The following is a 19,772-nucleotide window of genomic DNA, read 5'->3' as shown; positions in this document are numbered from 1 at the left end:
CAGTCTAGGGGCCTTCAAGTCAGCCATTGGCAAGACGTCCTCCCGGATGAACTACATTAAATTAGGTCACTCTTGTGTACAACGACCAATACGACCCCTCACGAGCGGATGTTCACTTTCCCCAGAAAGTCCTCCTCGGGTACCTCGCTCCAAGCTTGGCTGATGTACCCTGGGCCCGTTCTGCTTCGGAAGCATGTCCGGACCCATAAGGCAGACCCCTTGGTCGAGAGGGTCCAATTGCTACATGCTAATCCTCAATATGCCTATGTGGCGTACCCTGATGGGCGGGAGGATACAGTCGCTGTCCGTGACTTGGCACCCGCAGATGCCCCTGAGGCCACCACGTCCCTCCGCCCCACTGTCCCAGTCCCTTGTGTTGTGCGACCAGAGACCGCTATGCCCCTCCCCCCTTCAGTCCCAGTCTCCTATATTGTGCGCCCAGAGCCCACTACGTCCCTCCATCCCCAGGCCCAGTTCCCTCTGTTCTCCATACACCACCAGGGCCACAGCTCACTCCCCTCACCCCTATGTACAGCTCGCTTGAGTCGCCGGTGCCGTCGCCACGCAGTACCCGACTACTGGACGGGACGATGGATGGTTTCGCCTCACACCACCTGGCGCCTCCTCTCGACGCTCAGTGCCTGGAGCCTGGGCTGACACTGCTCCCTCCTCGGACGACTCTGCAACCTGCACTACGATGATCGCGGATCAAGCCACCAGATCGTCTGAACTTGTGACATTGTTTCCACTTCACCCCGTTTTTTTTAAAGGAGGGGTGAATGTGGTGGACTACAGTTGCGCCCTTGTCCTGTCTGGACCACCGTTGTTGTGTTTGTCATGCCTGGACACATCCCCTGCCGGCTCCTCCCCTTGTCACCTCGTATAAAGGTGGCTGTTTCCTCCCCCTTGTTCAGTTCGGGTCGGTTATCTGTTAGGATATGCTCCTGGTTCTGTAATGAATAAAAGCCTACAGTTGTATTGGCACACAAGTAGTCTTTTGCCTAATTGATAGCGCATCGCAGTCTACTTTACAGTTAATCAGTCCACACAACATTGTTTTAAAATTCCGATCTTGCCTTCATAGGTTTATTATTAAACTTGTTTATAATCTTCTAGCTCAGAACTGTGTTTTTCTAACAAGCAAACAACCTTGTTGACGAGTTCTGCTGATCTCAAATCTTTGAGGTATAGCATTTGACTAACATGTGATTTTACTCTAATGCAGGGTGTTCGATCCATTACCTCTTTTACTAAATCTATTAAAGTCCTGGACTCCACAATAGTGAAGAAATGGTGATTTAGTTCCAAGGTAGATGGTGTGTGACTTGGAGGGGAACTTACAGACGGTGGTGTGCCTGTTGCCCTTGTTCTTCTGGATACTGTAGATCATAGAGGGTCTGGCAGATGAAGTACAATGTTGGTAAATGTGAGGTCATCCATTTTGGTAGGAATAACAGCAAAATGGACTATTATTTAAATGGTAAAAAATTGCAGCATGCTGCTGTGCAAAGGGACCTGGGTGTCCTTGTGCAGGAATTTCAAGGAGTTGGTTTGCAGGTGCAGCCAGTAATTAAGAAGGCAAATGGAATCTTGTCCTTCATTGCTAGAGGGATGGAGTTTAAAAACAGCGAGATTATGTTGCAGCTGTATAAGGTGCTGGTGAGGCCACACCTGGAGTACTGTGTACAGTTTTGGTCTCCTTACTTGAGAAAGGATATACTGGCACTGGAGGGGGTGCAGAGGAGATTCACTAGGTTGATTCCAGAGTTGAGAGGGTTGGCTTATGAGGAGAGATGAGTAGACTGGGGCTATACTCATTGGAATTCAGAAGAATGAGGGGAGATCTTATAGAAACATATAAGATTATGAAGGGAATAGATAAGATCGAAGCAGGGAAGTTGTTTCCACTGGCAGGTGAAACTAGAACTAGGGGGCATAGCCTCAAAATAAGGGGAAACAGATTTAGGACTGAGTTGAGGAGGAACTTCTTCACACAAAGGGTTGTGAATCTGTGGAATTCCCTGCTCAATGAAGCAGTTGAGGCCATCTCATTGAATGTTTTTAAGGTAAGGATAGATACATTTTTGAACAGTAAAAGGAATTAAGGGTTATGGTGAGCGGGCGGGTAAGTGGAACTGAGTCCACAAAAAGATCAGCATGATCTTATTGAATGGTGGAGCAGGCTCGAGGGGCCAGATGGCCTACTCCTGCTCCTAGTCCTTATGTTCTTATGTTCCTATATATCCGAAAGATCCTATCAAAGGAAGCTTGGTGAATTCCTATGGAAGAGAGAATGAAAGTTTTATAGTGGATGGGGCACTGATCAAACGGGCTGCTTTGTCCTGGATGGTGCCGGATGAACTAAGAGCGGAAGTAGGCCATTCGGACTCTTGAGCCTGCTTTGCCATTCACTCACATCATGGCTGATCTACTTGTGTTTCTAATTCCACATTCCCATCTATACTGATAACCTTTAATTTCCTTGCCGAATAAGAATCTATCTACCTTGGCCTTAAAGAATTCAATGACCCCATCTCCTGAGGAAGAGTTCCAAGTCACACAATCCTCAGAGAGAAAACCATTCTCCTCATCTCTGTCCTAAAAGCATAACAAGCCCATCCTGTTGGAACTACCCTCATCAGACAATCCGTTCATTCCAAGTACCAATCTAGCTTCTTGAGTGTTGTTGGAGCTGCAAGTTTTGGATTATTGATTTTCAGTTTAAAAACTACTCCAGCTCAGTGGACAAATGTTATTGTTTGTGGGGAAAGCCTAAACTTTAATTTTCTCCAGAAGTAATTATGGTTTGAAATAATGTTCTTCAGAACATATTATTTTGTTTTGTTAAGCATATTCTGAAGCATAGTAATAATTTTCAGGTAGACTATTTAATTGCTGCAAGGCTTACAGAGATTTTCTTTGAGTTTATTTGTTCAATTTCCATAGTTTGATTAACTCAGTGAAAATAATTAGGTGGCAAATAAAAATTCTTGACCATGTTCAGCTGAATCCAATGCATAACTATGGAAGTGAGAGATAAATAAATGTTAGAGGAAGATAATGTATAATGCAACATAACATTAGAATTGATCAGATTTCTACTTAAAATTCAAGTTCCCAATAGTTAAGTGACACAATCCTCTACTGATCCAATTCATCCTCCACCATAACCAGCAGATAAATGATGACCATTTGGAATACTTACTGGTTCTACTTAGAGAGAGCTCAATTGTCTGTGTGTAGTTTGCACATTCTTCCAGTGTCCGCATGGGTTTCCTCCAGGTGCTCCGGTTTCCTCCCACACTCCAAAGATGTGCAGGTTAGGTGGATTGACCATGCTAAAATGCCCCTTAGTGTCCAAAGATATGTTGGTTAGGTGGATTAGCCATGGTAAATGTGTGGGGTTACAGGGATAGGGCCTGGGTGGGATACTCTGTTGAGAGTTGGTGCAGACTCGATGGGCCAAATAGCCCATTTCTGCACTGCAGGGATTCTATTTTTCTATGATTCAACATAGGGATTCTATGATTCAATTGCAGCTCTCACAGATGACAACTGGAGTTCAGCTGTAAAAAGCGTGACTAGCTAAAGTGGTGAAACTGAAGTGCACTATGAAATTTTTAAAAATGAGGTAGCTGGTAAGCACATAGTTACTTGATGCAACTCTCATACTCCCTTTCAAGGAACAGATAATAATAGGCTAACCATTTAACACGAATTTTAAATGCACACTTCATTCCAGCAGCACTCTCCAGTTGCCAAAACCCTGATATAACAAAGGCCTCATCATTTTTGTTGCTGTCTGAAGTGAATCTGATGTGCAGGTTCTCAATGCCACCAGTGTTCCCACGTGCTAACAGGTGCACAGCAAACCTTAGGCCTCAATGCCTAATAGTATCATAGAAATCATCATAGAAACCCTACAGTGCAGAAGGAGGCCATTCGGCCCATCGAGTCTGCACCGACCACAATCCCACCCAGGCCCTACCCCCACATATTTACCCACTAATCCCTCTAACCTACACATTTTAGGATTCTAAGGGGCAATTTTTAACCTGGCCAATCAACCTAACCCGCACATCTTTGGACTGTGGGAGGAAACCGGAGCACCCGGAGGAAACCCACGCAGACACGAGGAGAATGTGCAAACTCCACACAGACAGTGACCCGAGCCGGGAATCGAACCCGGGACCCTGGAGCTGTGAAGCAGCAGTGCTAACCACTGCACTACCGTGCCGCCCTTTACCTGATGTACCTTATTGCTACAATTGCTGAGTAGTGGATTGTCGAACCCAATTTACGTAATAGTGATTAAATTAAGAAGACCATGTTATATACGAAAATTGTAAACTTCTGTCCGTCCAGATCTAGAAAATACAATTGAGTACAAAGCTTTAACAGATTTGACATTTGAAGGGTCTTTCATGTGAGAACAAGGTCACCTCAGACACAAATAAAAGTAGATGCTGGCTTCACAACCATTGTGAGATGGTTTTCTGATGGCATAAGGGAGCTGTGAAAGTTAATAGTTAAAGTAGCAATGAATGCAGGTTGCTGTTTTTGTATCAGTGCGATGAATAGCCTAACTGGCAAACCACCTGCTACAACAAGCTATTTTACTCATATAATTCAAGAAATCCATGTGAGAGTGTACTAGGACATTTCCAGTTTGTTAATTTGATAACCCATTGAATCAGGCACAGATCATCCTCATGCAAGGTCTGGGATAGTGATGGGGGTGGTAAAGGGCAAAATCTGGCTTGTCTGATTGTGGATAATGGAGTTTGGTGATCATTCACTCAGGCAAGCTTTTACTTAAGCACTTTTTGGTTTATTGTTGAGAGTGGTTTGAAATTGCATAACATAGAAACATAGAAAAACTACAGCACAAACAGGCCCTTCAGCCCACAAGTTGTGCCGAACACATCCCTACCTTCTAGACCTACCTATAACCCTCCATCCTATTAAGCTCCATGCACTCATCCAGGAGTCTCTTAAAAGACCCTATTGAGTTCGCCTCCACCACCAGTGATGGCAGCCGATTCCACTCGCCTACCACCCTCTGTGTGAAAAACTTACCCCTAACATCTCCCCTGTACCTACCCCACAGCACCTTAAATCTGTGTCCTCTCGTAGCAGACATTTCCACCCTGGGAAAAAGCCTCTGAGAGTCCACCCGATCTATGCCTCTCAACATCTTATACACCTCTATTAGGTCTCCTCTCATCCTTCGTCTCTCCAAAGAGAAAAGACCGAGCTCCCTCAGCCTATCCTCATAAGGCATGCCACTCAATCCAGGCAACATCCTTGTAAATCTCTTTTGCACCCTATCAATCATTTCCACATCCTTCCTATAGTGAGGCGACCAGAACTGAGCACAGTACTCCAAGTGGGGTCTGACGAGGGTCTTATATAGCTGCATCATTATCCCCGGACTCCTAAACTCAATCCCTCGATTGATAAAGGCCAGCACACCATACGCCTTCTTATACACCTCCTCCACCTGCGGGGCTGATTTTAGAGTCCTATGGACCCGGACCCCAAGGTCCTTCTGATCCTCTACAGTACTAAGAGTCTTTCCCTTTATATTGTACTCCTTCATCCCATTTGTCCTACCAAAATGGACCACGACGCATTTATCTGGGTTGAAGTCCATCTGCCACTTGTCCGCCCAGTCTTGCATCCTATCTATGTCCCTCTGTAACTTCTGACATCCCTCCAGACTATCCACAACCCCACCAACCTTCGTGTCGTTGGCAAACTTACCAACCCATCCCTCCGCTTCCTCATCCAGGTCATTTATGAAAATGACAAACAGCAAGGGTTTCAGAACAGATCCCTGGAGCACACCACTGGTTACCGACCTCCATTTAGAAAAAGACCCATCTATACCCACTCTCTGCCTCCTTTGGGCAAGCCAGTTCTGGATCCACCGGGCAGCAGCCCCTTGGATCCCATGCCCTCTCACTTTTTCTAGAAGCATTTTGTGTTTCCCACTTGAGTCCATTAATTTAGTAGGAAGTTTAACAACACCAGGTTAAAGTCCAACAGGTTTATTTGGTAGCAAAAGCCACACAAGCTTTCGGAGCTCTAAGCCCCTTCTTCAGGTGAGTGGGCTAAGAAGGGGCTTAGAGCTCTGAAAGCTTGTGTGGCTTTTGCTACCAAATAAACCTGTTGGACTTTAACCTGGTGTTGTTAAACTTCTTACTGTGTTTACCCCAGTCCAACGCCGGCATCTCCACATCCATTAATTTATCCATTGCAATTTTGAATTTGGAATTTCAATCTGGAATTTGAACACTGTGATTCCAATAATGCTTCATTACAATAACCATTTTGGATTATGCAAAAATATGCTTGTCTTGATACTCTGGGCTTTATCCAGGTTTTGCCTCCTTTGATTGCCAAACAATTTGGTGTTTCATTCCTGCTCATTGGACTCGTATTTTGAAATTCTTTCAACTAATCTCTAATTAAACTGGCAGTGGTTAGCACTGCAGAATTAAATGCTTCCATGCACACAAGTCTCCAAATTACTTACCTTCTCTTTCATCCTACAAATTTGCTTTATTAATATTCTGCCATAGCATCTAAAATGAACCTATTTTACTTAATCAACTGCCTTAATACATCAGATGAGATTACTGAGCTATTCCGGGGTTTTTTGCACATTCAACTGCCAAATAACAATGTTTGTAAAGACATCGAATTGCTAAAATCTAAACCTTTTACTTTCTGCTCCGACACAATGTATGCCAGCAAGACTAAATTGTCCCAATTGTGATACTCTCTGTGGATTATAGCATTGTACTGCACTCCCACACTCACTTCAGACAGACTACGCACTTATCAGAGGCTCAGGAAAACAACTAAGTCATAAATATGTTTGCAGAATCAACTAAAGTTTAAAAAAACGACAATGAGTTACAACAATAATTGTGTTTAAGACAACAGTAGCTTATGACATTCCATCCACCAGATTGTGCACCAGTTCTTTTTCAACAATTAAAATACTTTTACTCATTGTGTGCTCTACCTGAGCTGTTTTCTTTTGCCAGTGGTGGTTTATTGCCATTGCCTTTCACTCTCAGAAACAAGGTGAGGATGCAGGTTTCAATTCTGTCTCGGCTGGGATGGGAATTGAGCTTGTACTGTTTGTGTTATGCTGAACAACTTGCTAGCTAACCAGTCCTACTGAGGCAGCCTCTTGGAATAAAAATAAAGCACAAAAATGAAAGACTATTAGAATGTGGAGTACCTTCTCACAACGAGTGCCAATAAAAGCATTGCAAAGTGGACCAGATTAGCATTTAAGGAGAATGAACATGGAAAAGCGGTGTTAACGAGTGAGAAAATAGAATATGAGTAAATAATGTCAATGAGGAGTTAGTACTGGTATTATTGATGTTATTGTGCTGAAATTTCAATGATTCTATAACATAAACTTCATCATACCAATAATAGTGAATGATAACAGTTAAGACGTCTGGACAGTGCTCTATTACCAAAGGGTACAAGGGCTTTAATCCAGCAAATTTCACATTAATTACACCATCAAAGAACAGTTTTATTCACTGATTGCTCTTTCAGATGAAGGATATAAGCCACCCTATAAAGGGTGGTCTCCTCAACAACTGGTAAATGTCACTTTTGATGAAGTCCAAAAGATCACTGATTAAGATAGGACTTTGGTTTAACTCTATAAACTCAGCCCAATGAGAACAGTTAGTTTTTCATAATGAGTAACAACCTCCGCAAATCAATGCTGTCTGTACTAATAAACCTGCTTATAACATACCTCTTGCTCCATTAATATGCTAATTTTAAAATACACGCATACATTACATGTGTAACCATTTTATTCTAGTATTACTGTTTTATATAGATTTCTTATTGTTTGTTTCTCCAGATTTGGCACTGATATATGTATGAATTGCTTCCATTCAGGATGTTGCAGTTTGTCTGCTGTCACCTCAACTTGTGCCTCTACAGTTGTGCAGTTTGTTGTGCTTATGCTCGATACAAGTATAGAAAGGACTGGTTAGCTAGATTGGGAATGCAATGTACAGCCCTAGACCATACACTTTGGAAAGGATGCATTGGCCTTGGAAGGAGTGCATTACGGATTTACTGGGATGTTGTCAGGGCTTCAATGGTTAAATTACAAGGAGAGGTTAGATAAGGCTTGTAACCTCCCCTCCTCGCTGAGATCACCTCCCTCCCAACTTCCCAGGGCATCTCTTACCCTCCTATCCCTGGGACTTACCTCAGGAACAATCCCGGACTTCCAGGCAGAGTGCTTCTGGTCACTGCAGTGCCGTACCTGAACAGGTTTACATAGAACATAGAACAGCACAGAACAGGCCCTTCGGCCCACGATGTTGTGCCGAGCTTTATCTGAAACCAAGATCAAGCTATCCCACTCCCTATCATCCTGGTGTGCTCCATGTGCCTATCCAATAACCGCTTAAATGTTCCTAAAGTGTCTGACTCCACTATCACTGCAGGCAGTCCATTCCACACCCCAACCACTCTCTGCGTAAAGAACCTACCTCTGATTTCCTTCCTATATCTCCCACCATGAACCCTATAGTTATGGTTTGAGAGCTGTCAGCCGATCAGATTGCCCGACAGCTCTCCAAGGTGGAGATTCCTTCCAAGGGTGGACAGAAGTCACTCCTACTGCCAATTAGAGCTCAATGAAGTGTGATATGGCAGTGGGCCTGTGAGAGTTGGCTGGGATAGATAACACGCCAATTCTCCGGATGACGAATGCCGAGCGTTCATTATCCTTAAAATTCTGTCTTATGTTTTCCATCTGACATTTCTTTTTGATTCTTACCAGGTTGATCTGAACTGGTGCCTGTATGGTCAGAAGTGCATGATGGGTCATAAATGATATAACAGCTTTTTGAGGGGATTCTATTCTGGAAATCATTAGGCCGATATTAGAAAAATGGGTGGGAGTAGGTTGCATACTTTAACTGGTTCTGTATATAGTACTAATGCCAATACACTGAGTAATATGCTACTGGTGGGTGGACAGATATACTGATTTTGAATCATAGAAGAATCACAGAATACCTACAGTGCAGAAGGAGGCTATTCGGCCCATCGAACCTGCACCGAACACAATCCCACTCAGGTCCTATCCCCGTAACCCCACATATTTATCCTACTAATTTCCCTGACATCCCCTTAACACTTAGCAGCAATTTAGCATGGCCAATCAACCTGACCCACACATTTTTGGACTGTAGGAGGAAACCGGAGCACCTGGAGGAAACCCATGCAGACACGCGAACAATGTGCAAACTCCACATAGACAGTGACCCAAGCCGGGAATCGAAGCCGGGTCCCTGGTGCTGCGAGGCAGCAGTGCTTACCACTATGCCACCGTGCCACCCTAATGTACATTCAGTGAGAAAATAATAAAAGGGATAGGTTACCCAAAACAGAGATAGAATTGCATGAATCAGTGTCATATTAAAATGAGTTTTTTTAAGGAAGTAGATTCTTCCATGCAGTGCTTTCTGATTTTCCAAGTCCAGCAGATCAGGAGTGCGGATCAGGATCAGCAGCACAGCTAACTGGACCCAGTCAATTTTGAAAGACAAGTTTGCACATTGGAAAAACACATGCAGAAAATTGTATCTGTGTTGCACTTAGTTGAAACATGTAGATTTTGGCATGCTAATATTTAGTAAAGATCTGTTGCTTTCCAATGAGGAAACTTCAGCCCCATTGATGGTGTGTTGCAACTGACTGAGATCAGGCTTTTCTTTCTCTTGCTAAAATGTATGCAGTGAAACAATGAGTAAGACTCCAGTATTGAGCAACAATTCTTAACCAATGTTTTCAGCATTGGAGAGCAGCCTCTTTGGAGATAGAGACCATCTCAGTAACTCAGGTCAATTACGTCAGGAACAAATGTATGAGAAATTCATTGACATCAGTAAAGTGGCCTGATATGTGTACTTACCGTTATAAGTGAAATGTTAGCCTTTACATTAAGTGTGTTGCAATATAAAGGGGATGAAGTTTTGCCACCCGCTAGTTAATCCAGTCTGGGCACTGCAATTTAGGATATATTGGCTTGAAAGAAGTGGAATAAAGATTCACCAAAATGTCATCAGGGCTTTAAGGATTAAATTATGAACGGAGAATACACACATGGGGTTGTTATTTCCTGGACTTTGAAAGGTTTGGGTGATTTGACTGAGGTTTTTAAGATTTTGAAAGGACCCAACAGAGTAGATAGAGATGGGGAGAACTATTTTCTGCTGGTGGCAGAGTTTAGAACAACAGAACAAAACCTAAAGGAACCAAGCCATTCAGGAGAGATGGTAGGGAGCACTTCTTCATGCAAAATAAAAGTGAGGAACTCTTTCCCAAAAAGCAATAAATGCTAGCTCAATTAATAATTATAAATCTGAAATCAATAGATTTTTGCAAGACAAAATGTGTTAATGGGATGTGGAGCCAAGGCAGATAAAAGGAGTTAGTATACTCATCAGCCATGATATTAATAATGGCAGAATAACCTTGAATGGTTGAATGGCTTACTCCTGTTCCTTTGTTCCTATGATTTGATGATAGAATTCTGTTTCGATGCTATAGCATTCTGTGGCTCAATGAAATGTAAATATACCACACCCACCAAATTTCCTTTGTCAATCATTTCTTTGAACAACACCAGTTGTCAGGGAAGATCTCGTTCTTATAAATTCACTGTTAGCATCTCTTACTTTCTTAGAATCTATATTAATGACTTAGAAGAAGAGACGAAGGGGGTGATCTTACCATTGCACCCACCGGCCGATTGCGCCCGATTTTGCACCTCTCGCGATCTTACTGCACCGGATATCTGCCGCAAGCAGCCATGTGCCCATTTCCAGCAAGAGGCTTAATACATTATTTAAATTCAATTTGCATTCAATTTATATGGAATTAACGAGTCTGGGACGCTATCGTCCAGGCTCACTTGTCTGTGTGGCCTCGCCAGGAAAGGTTCTCTCCGGCGAGAGTCACAGCTGGTCCTCAGCAATGTAGATCAGTCGTGATGGTCTCGCCGGTAGAACTGGAGGCTATTGAGGCCCCCCAGGAGGTCACGGGTAAAGGGGGGGTGCCCCTTGGGCAGTGCCAGCCTGGCAGTGCCAGCCTGGCACCCTGACACTGCCTGGTAGGCAGTGCTGGGGCAAGACCTGAGCAGGCGGGCCATACCGGGGGCAGCATCTGAGGCGGTAGGGCCAGGCCATGGGTGGGGCCTATGGGTGCGGGGCCAGACAAGGGGTGGGGCCTTCGAGGCCAGGGCCAGACTGGGGCCGGGTGGATCAGGTAGCGAGGCGGGTCCCTGCTGCCACTCTGCATGTGATCAGTGGGGGAGGAAGGGGCCCCGCTGCCATTCTGCATGTGATCAGTGGGGGAATAAGAGGGACCCCACTGCCACTCTGGAGGTGATCAGTTGTGAAATAAGGGGGACCCCACTGCCACACTGGATGTGATCAGTGAGGAGGGAGAGGGGCTCTGCTGCCACTCTGTAGGTGATTGATGGGGTGGAAGGAGGCCCTGTTGCCTCTCTATAGGCCAGTCTAGGGGTGGGGCCTACCAGATTGGGGCCAGCCAGATCAGGTAGAGAGGCAGGGCCCCGCTGCCACTCTGCAAGTGATCAGTGGGGGGGGGGGGGGGGGGGTGGAGGATGGGCGATCAGTCTAGGTGGCAGGGTGGGGGTCAGTATTTCCAGATGGGGTGTGGCTTGCGATTGGCCATGTACCCTGCGACAGCTGGATGGGTGGCTGGGTCGAGGCCGGCTGCAGCAGCAGAGGCCTGACAGCTTTCACAGACTTGTTCAGACTCAACCTCTGCTGGTCACCATTGCGCATGCGCAGCCACAGAGGTCTGCACATGTGCAATGGCGTCCTCTGCAGGTAACCTCAGAAGGTTTGCTGGTGATTTAAGCCCCGCCCCTTCCCCGACAGGTCAGGAAAGGTTTAGCTCATTTTTTCCTGCACTAAGTGGAGAAGATGCTAGATTTGAACTCACCTAAACAATGGATCAGAGACTCTCCCATTTTCACGCCGATCCTGGACTTAGAAGGTTTTTGGTCAGATCAACCCCCTAAGAGCCATGTATCTAAGTTTCATAGAAACCCTACAGTACAGAAAGAGGCCATTCAGCCCATCGAGTCTGCACCGACCACAATCCCACCCAGGCCCTACCCCCATATCCCTACATATTTTACCCACTAATCCCTCTAACCTACACATCTCAGGACACTAAGGGGCAATTTTTAGCATGGCCAATAAACCTAACCTGCACATCTTTGGACTGTGGGAGGAAACCGGAGCACCCGGAGGAATCCCACGCAGACACAAGGAGAATGTGCAAACTCCACACAGACAGTTTGCTGGAGACACAAAGTTAGGTGGAACAATATAGCTGTGAGAAAGAGCAATGAGACTGCAAAGGCAGGTGAAGTAAATGGGCAACACGGGGTAAGATAAAATACAATGCGGAGAATTGGTGTTATTCACTTTGGTCAAAAGAATGGAAAAACAGAGTAACTTTTTAAAAAGGCTTGAGACTTTCAAAATACTGAAGCCAGAGAAATGTCACCAAGGAAGCAGAAGGTTAGAATATAGATATGTTAAGCAATTAGGGAGGCAAATGACATGGTGGCCTTTATTGTAAAGAAATTAGGGTACACATCTCGTTGCAAGGAACAGGGTTTTGGTGAGACCATACCTGGATTACTGCATCTTTTTAGTCTCCATATCTAAAGAAGGATGCATTTGCCTTGGAAGTGATAGAGCAAAAATTCACTCGATTGGTTCCTGGGTGAAAGGGTTGTCCCATGATGAGAGGCTGAGCAAATTGGGCTTATACTCTCTCGGGTTTAGGAGGATGAGAGGTTGTCCCTTTGAAACATACAAGATTCTGATGGGCTCAGAGGCACAGAGATTATTTCCCCTGCTGGAGAATTGAGGACCTGGGGGCACAGTCTCAGGCTAAGGGTTTGGATCATTTAGGACTGAGAAAAGTGAGTATGCCTTCCCTCTGGGGATAGTGAAATCTACCAGGTAGGTGGTGCTCCATTGGTGAGTATATTCAAGACTGAAATTGATATATGTTTGATCTCTCAGGGGATGGGGAGTAGGCAGGAAAGTTGAGTTGAGGGAGGAGATCGACTGTGATCGTGATAAATAGTGGAGGAGGCTCAAAGGGTTGAGAGGTCAACTCCCTGCTCCTACTTCTTATGTTTTTGAGCTACTATACCACCCTAAAGCAAGGGTGATCTCTCTTGCATGATGCTTTTTTACATTATGCCTACAGCAGATGGCAGACACATTGGCCTGCTGTGTCTTGGATCATTCCACTGTCTGTTTTTAATGGTAGTTTATTAGTTACTTTCCAATCTAGGACACAACTCCTAATTCTGTAAAGATAATAGTCAGTACATCACACTAATTTTGTTTATCATTTCTTTAAGTGCCCTTGCATGATACCCATCTGAGTCTCGTGTTTTGTCTTCTTTCAATTCCCTTAGCCCAGAACAGCCAATCCGATATTACTATGTAATTCAGTATTTCCACAACATTCATCCTCCCCCATCGAAATTAAACTTTAATACTCAAAAATTTCACATGGCAAACAAAGAAAAAAGGAATTCATTCATTATATTTGCTGTGCTTTCTGTGCTTGATATCATGTTGCCTTTAGGATTATTGAATATTCCCTTATTTACCTGCTGGCTATGAATACATTTAAATAAATTCTTCAACATTTCTTGCAATATTTCCTACTATCTTAATCTCTTTTGTATTTTAGCTCTCCAGACCAATTTGTGAAGCTCTTTCACTGTTTTTTTCTCTTTTATTTATTGGACTCTCAAGAATATATATTTGCATATGTATTTTGTGAACACATTATACATTACGAATGCATTGTGTTTGTGGGAGAAATATATTCATGTGTTTGTGTTTTTTGACATGGTGATGATTACACTCAGAACAATGAGTGTTGATGTCTTGAGGCAACTTGTTTGGCCTTGGATTTCAGACATCAAGTGGAATGAGGGAGAGGCCGGAGAAGTCCCTGCAAATCAGCTGTCATATTCATGAGGATCAAAGCACTTCATGACCTGTTGGTGGGTTGCTGTGTTGGAATGTGGAATAATTTATACAAAAGTGAATATCCAAGAATTTGCCTCAGCTTGTTTACATTTCTCCGGTGCCACAGATCATTCATTCTGACTGAAATACCATTGAGTCACCACTGAGGGATGTCTTTGTAATGAGTAGTCGGAGCTAAGCTAGTCTGTCCCTCCACTCAAAGATGCAGGCCTGGCGAATGTTGAGCTGGATCCTGCAGGCGAGTAGGACAAATACTGTTTTATTTATTATTATATTCATGCTCTAAGACAGGAATGCCTGATCTCTGAAAACGTGCCTTTTTGGTGTCACAATGTTAATCAAAATAGCTGGATGTTGATATAGGACCAGCATGTGTGGCCTTCTGACAATTAAATAGTGGGAGACTTACCAAAGACTCTACTGACTGCAATTTTAAGTTGCTGAGTTTACACTCCGGTAACCAACAGGAACCTTGTGTGAACATATCGATTGCGTCCTGATGAAGGCAAAACCTACTTCAACAGCAGACCATAAGACCATAGGACCATAAGACATAGAATCTGCTCCGCCATTCAATCATGGCTGATATTTTTCTCATCCCCATTCTCCTGCCTTTTCCCCATAACCCCTGACCCCTTATTAATCAAGAACATATCTATCTCTGTCTTAAAGACACTCAATGACCTGGCCGCCACAGCCTTCTGCAACAAAGAGTTCCACAGATTCACCACTCTTTGGCTAAAGAAATTCCTCCTCATCTCTGTTTTAAAGGATCGTGCCTTTAGACTAAGTTTGTGCCTTCTGGTTCTTGTTTTTCCTACTGGCGGAAACATCCTCTCTATGTCCACTCTATCCAGGCTTTGCAGTATCCTGTAAGTTTCAATAAGATCCCTCTCCCTCATCCTTCTAGACTCCAATGAGTACAGAACCAGAGTCTTCAATTATTCGTCATACGACAAGCTCTTCATTCCAGGGATCATTCTTGTGAACCTCCTCTGGACCCTTTCCAAGGCCAGCACATCGTTCCTTAAATACGGGGCCCAAAATTGCTCACAATACTCCAAATGGGGTTTGACCAGAGCTTATGCAACCTCAGAAGTACATCCCTGCTTCCTTCTCAGAAGTACATCCTTGCATTCTAGCCCTCTCGACATGAATGCTATGATGTGGAGCTGCTGGCATTGGACTTGAATGGAATTGACATGAATGCTAACATTGCATTTGCCTTACTGCCGACTGAACCTGCACGTTAACCTTAAGAGAATCTTGAACAATGACCCCCAAGTCCCTTTGCGTTTCTGATTTCCTAAGCATTTTCCCATTTAGAAAATAGATAAAAATTCCTCCTTCCAATGTGCATAACCTTACACTTTTCTACATTGTATTCCATCTGCCACTTCTTTGCCCACTCTCTTAACCTGTCCAAGTTCTTCTGCAGCCCCCTGCTTCCTCAATACTATCTGTCCCTCTACATATCTTTGTATCATCTGTAAACTTAGCAACAGTGCCTTCAGTTCCTTCCTCTAAATCGTTAATGTATATTCATAGAAATCATAGAAACCCTACAGTGCAGAAGGAGGCCATTCGGCCCATCGAGTCTGCACCGACCACAATCCCACCCAGGCCCTACCCCCACATATTTTACCCACTAATCTACACATCCCAGGACACTAAGGGGCAATTTTTTAACCTGGACAATCAACCTAACCCGCACATCTTTGGACTGTGGGAGGAAACCGGAGCACCCGGAGGAAACCCACGCAGACACGAGGAGAATGTGCAAACTCCACACAGACAGTGACCCGAGCTGGGAATCGAACCCGGGACCCTGGAGCTGTGAAGCAGCAGTGCCAACCACTGTGCTACCGTGCCACCCGTATATTGTGAAAATATACTAGCACTGACCCCTGAGGCACACCACTAGTCACTGGCTGCCATGCCGAAAAAGACCCCTTTATCCCCACTCTCTGCCTTTTGCCAGTCAACCAATCCTCTATCCATGCCAGGATTTTACCCTTAACACCATGGGCACTTAACTTATTTAACAGTCTCCGATGCGGCACCTTGTCAGGAGCAGAAAAGGTTCAGCAAGATCATTTTTAAAAGTGTGCTTTTAATTTCCTTGTGGGATAGGAAGAGCAAAAAGCACCTTTTCAGCTGCATAAGGAAACTTGGTCTTCTCCACTCCCAGGCTTCTTTCTCCCTCCCCTCACCACAATCACCTCTGGGCACTCACCTGACTACTTGCCTTCCAACAATCATTCCCTCTAGTCCTTGTGCCACCCAAAATCCTGTGCCATCTGCCAATCTCCTCAACGCTTTTGCTGGGTTCAGGCAGCAAACCTTCCTGCAGAATTCACATGAAACTTAGCTGATGAAATCAAGCAAGCCTGTCCACTGCTGCCGCCATCTGAGCCAGCCGCTCACTCGGCCGACTTCTTGCCTCGGATTTAAAATCAACTCCCATATTTCTTACACACTCCCTTCCTTAGCAGTCAGCCTAGGATTTGCTCCTAAGATTCTGTCATGTGCTTGGTCATGTTGGTGAGCACTGTATGCAGGATGAAGACAGGCACGTTTTATGGAATGGATGATGTGTTCTGTGGGTGTGGTTCATGTGAAAGTGTGTTAATTATATGAAGGTAGCACTTTGTCAGTAAGCTCGATTAACCCTGTTAGGAGGGGTGAAATTTGTCAGCTAATTAATGGAAGGCGACAGTGTGAGAAGAAAAAACGAATTGCATCTTTCATGACCTCAGGATGTTGCAAAGCACTTTTCAACTAATGAAATACTTTCAAAGTGTAGTCATTGTTGTTACGCAACACATGGTGTGACAATACTGTGCCTTTAAGAAAAGTATTTTAATCGTGTTTCTCTGCAAGTTTTTCAAGCAGGTCCCGGTATTGTACTGTTGCTGGAATGTCTGTAATTGGTGACCTCTAATTGTACTGTAGCAATATTATGGGCATCATGTTTGTTTCTAATCTAATGCTAATGCAGTGTCTTGGTGTTTTAATGATCCTTTGGGGTTGATGAATGGGGCTTAATTTGGGGATGCTTAACACGTCAGGTGATGTCTTGGGATAGTTTCCACAGCAAAGTCCCAGGCTTTAGTTTCATTTTGGCTCAGAAGCTGCTTAGACTTTCGACAAAATGCATTGTTTCTTGTTTCTCCCCCTGGTTTTGGAAATGCTGCTGTCTATGAGGCAAGCAATGTCTCTGTGTCTCTCGAGCTGTGCTGAAAGTTCCAGGACTAGGAAGCCTCTATTGTAATCCAAAATTCCAAAGGACCAATTCACAGCAGGTGTTAAAAAGCAGCACAATTAGGCATCACATGAGCATACTTGCGTTTTGTGCCAAGCTTAGAAAGGAGTGTATGTTTGTGGGTGTTGTTTGACTTGGAACAGTAAAGTTAGCTGTTAAGGTTTATACAGTATCATGGTTGTTTTTTTGTATTTAGTAAAGGTTATGCTAATTTTTCTTATTCATTGCTAACTGTGTTCTTAAATAAACTCCAAGGGGTTGTTGCCAGTGGGGAACTGGACCTGTTGGGGGCATGGCCTATAGGGGAGCTCATGGTTGGGGGATCCCACTGCCACTCTGCAAAAGGATTGGCGGCAGAGGGAGGGAAGGGCATGATTGGGACTGGCCATCCGGGTGAGGGGGTCGGCCTGCCAGGGGTGGGAGGGTTGGGGCTATGGAGGGGGGATAGTTGCGACTGCCAGGTGGGGTGTCGAGACTGCTGGGGAGGGGGTTGGAGGTGTGGGGAGGGGGGTTAGGGCTGCCGGGAGGGGGTGCAGGGAGATCAGAGCTGGTGGGTGCGGGTAGAGACATTGGGGCTTGCCTAGAGAGGTCTGGGATGCCAGCGATTGGGGGGTGGAGGAGGGTCTGAAGGGCAGCGAATTGGGGTCGTGGGGCTGGCCAGCGATCAGGAGGCCGGTAGTGCAGGGCCACTGCACATGCACCCATCCCAGTGCTGACAGATTGGCACATGCGCAGTAGCCCGCTCAGCACTATGCTGCTGGCTTCCCGGTGGGAATAGGCACTGTCCCCTGGTTTTCAACATGAATCTCACTAGGGCACGCTCCCACACTGTGGGAGGTACATTTTGAAAATCGAGCTAAAAACAAATGGCGGGAGTTACTCCAGTTTGTACACAAACTTGGCACTGAGAATATTTTTGGAAGAATCGCTCCCCTTATGCTCATCCGTGCCAAAATCAAAGTGCAAAATTTATAGTCTAGGCTGACTTTGTAAAACACCTTGGAGTTTCTGGCCTGGATCATAACAATGGCAAGACCCACAAATATCCACAAGTATGATATTGACCAGATTTAGTTACTCAAAGGATAATTAGTAACCAGAACCTGAGAGATTACTCCCCTGCTCATCTTCAAAATAGTGCCATAGGATCTTTTATGTCCACCTCAGACAGGAGACCAGGCCACAGTTTAGCATATCTGAAAGATGACACCTGAAACAGGACAGCAATTTCTGACAGTGTGACACTTCCACAGTACAATGTGTTACCCTTGATATTTGTGCTTTCATCTTTGACTTAGAATCATGGAATTTACAGTGCAGGAGGAGGCCATTTGACCCATCGAGTCTGCACCGACCATAATCCCACCCAGGCCCTATTCCCGTAACCCCACGTATTTACCCGACTAATCTGCTGACACGAGGGTCAATTAGCATGGACAATCCGCCTAATCTGCACATCTTTTGAGTGTGTGAGGAAACCGGAGCACCCGGAGGAAACCCATACAGACATGGGAAGAATGTGCAAACTCTGCACAGACTGTGACCCAAGGCTGGAATTGAACCAGGTCACTGGTGCTGGAAGGCAACAGTGCTAACCACTGTGCCGCCCTCTGGAGTGTGAGTTAAATCCATAAACTTCTAACTCTTGTAGCTCAGCAGTTCCTCGTCCTTTGAGGTGAAGCTCACTGTGTTCATCATCCAGAGTGTTTAGTGTTCCTGGGCTATGTCGTTGACTGCTAAGGCTGATAGTGTGCCTGGAAGGTTCTGCTGCAAATAGGACAGGACACTGCAGACAGTTGAATTTTAGATGAGTTGCTAGCTCGGGGCTTCCTCTCCTTGCATTTTCTCTTTGCGTCTGATAAGTCTTTTCTTTCAAAGGATGTTGCACCATTTATTTATTTGGTTGCACCATGGGCAGTGATCCTGAGTGAACTTCACCCAGGACTTGGGGCCAATATCAAACTCCAAAGCAAAGCCTTCAAAGTATTCTTAGAACTCTTCTTTTGATCCACACTCAAGCTCTCTCTCGGAGATTTGCTTTGGTAAGCGAGTATCAGGCATTCTGGCCATATGGCCAGCTACTAGTTGAGCCAAGCTGACACATATATTTATTGTTCAGTACTCCAGGTAGCATTTTTAAACACAACCCATTCTTTTTCTATGCTTTTTGTAATACAGTCCAGTTTCCTTAGCTCAAACTTTGAAATCTGCCTTTCTGAAGTTGTGTAATAATTATACTAATTATCTTCACCGTCACAAGCCCAACTTTAAACTGCAGCATAGAGTGGTCCTTTTGACAATGTATTGACTCTGACCTGCTCTATTACCTGCTGGTACTTCATATCAGCTTAATAGTGCCCATAATCAGATGACTT

Source organism: Mustelus asterias, chromosome 10 (genome assembly GCF_964213995.1).
Source record: "Mustelus asterias chromosome 10, sMusAst1.hap1.1, whole genome shotgun sequence".
Lineage (NCBI taxonomy): Eukaryota > Metazoa > Chordata > Chondrichthyes > Carcharhiniformes > Triakidae > Mustelus > Mustelus asterias.
This window is presented reverse-complemented; position numbering follows the sequence as displayed.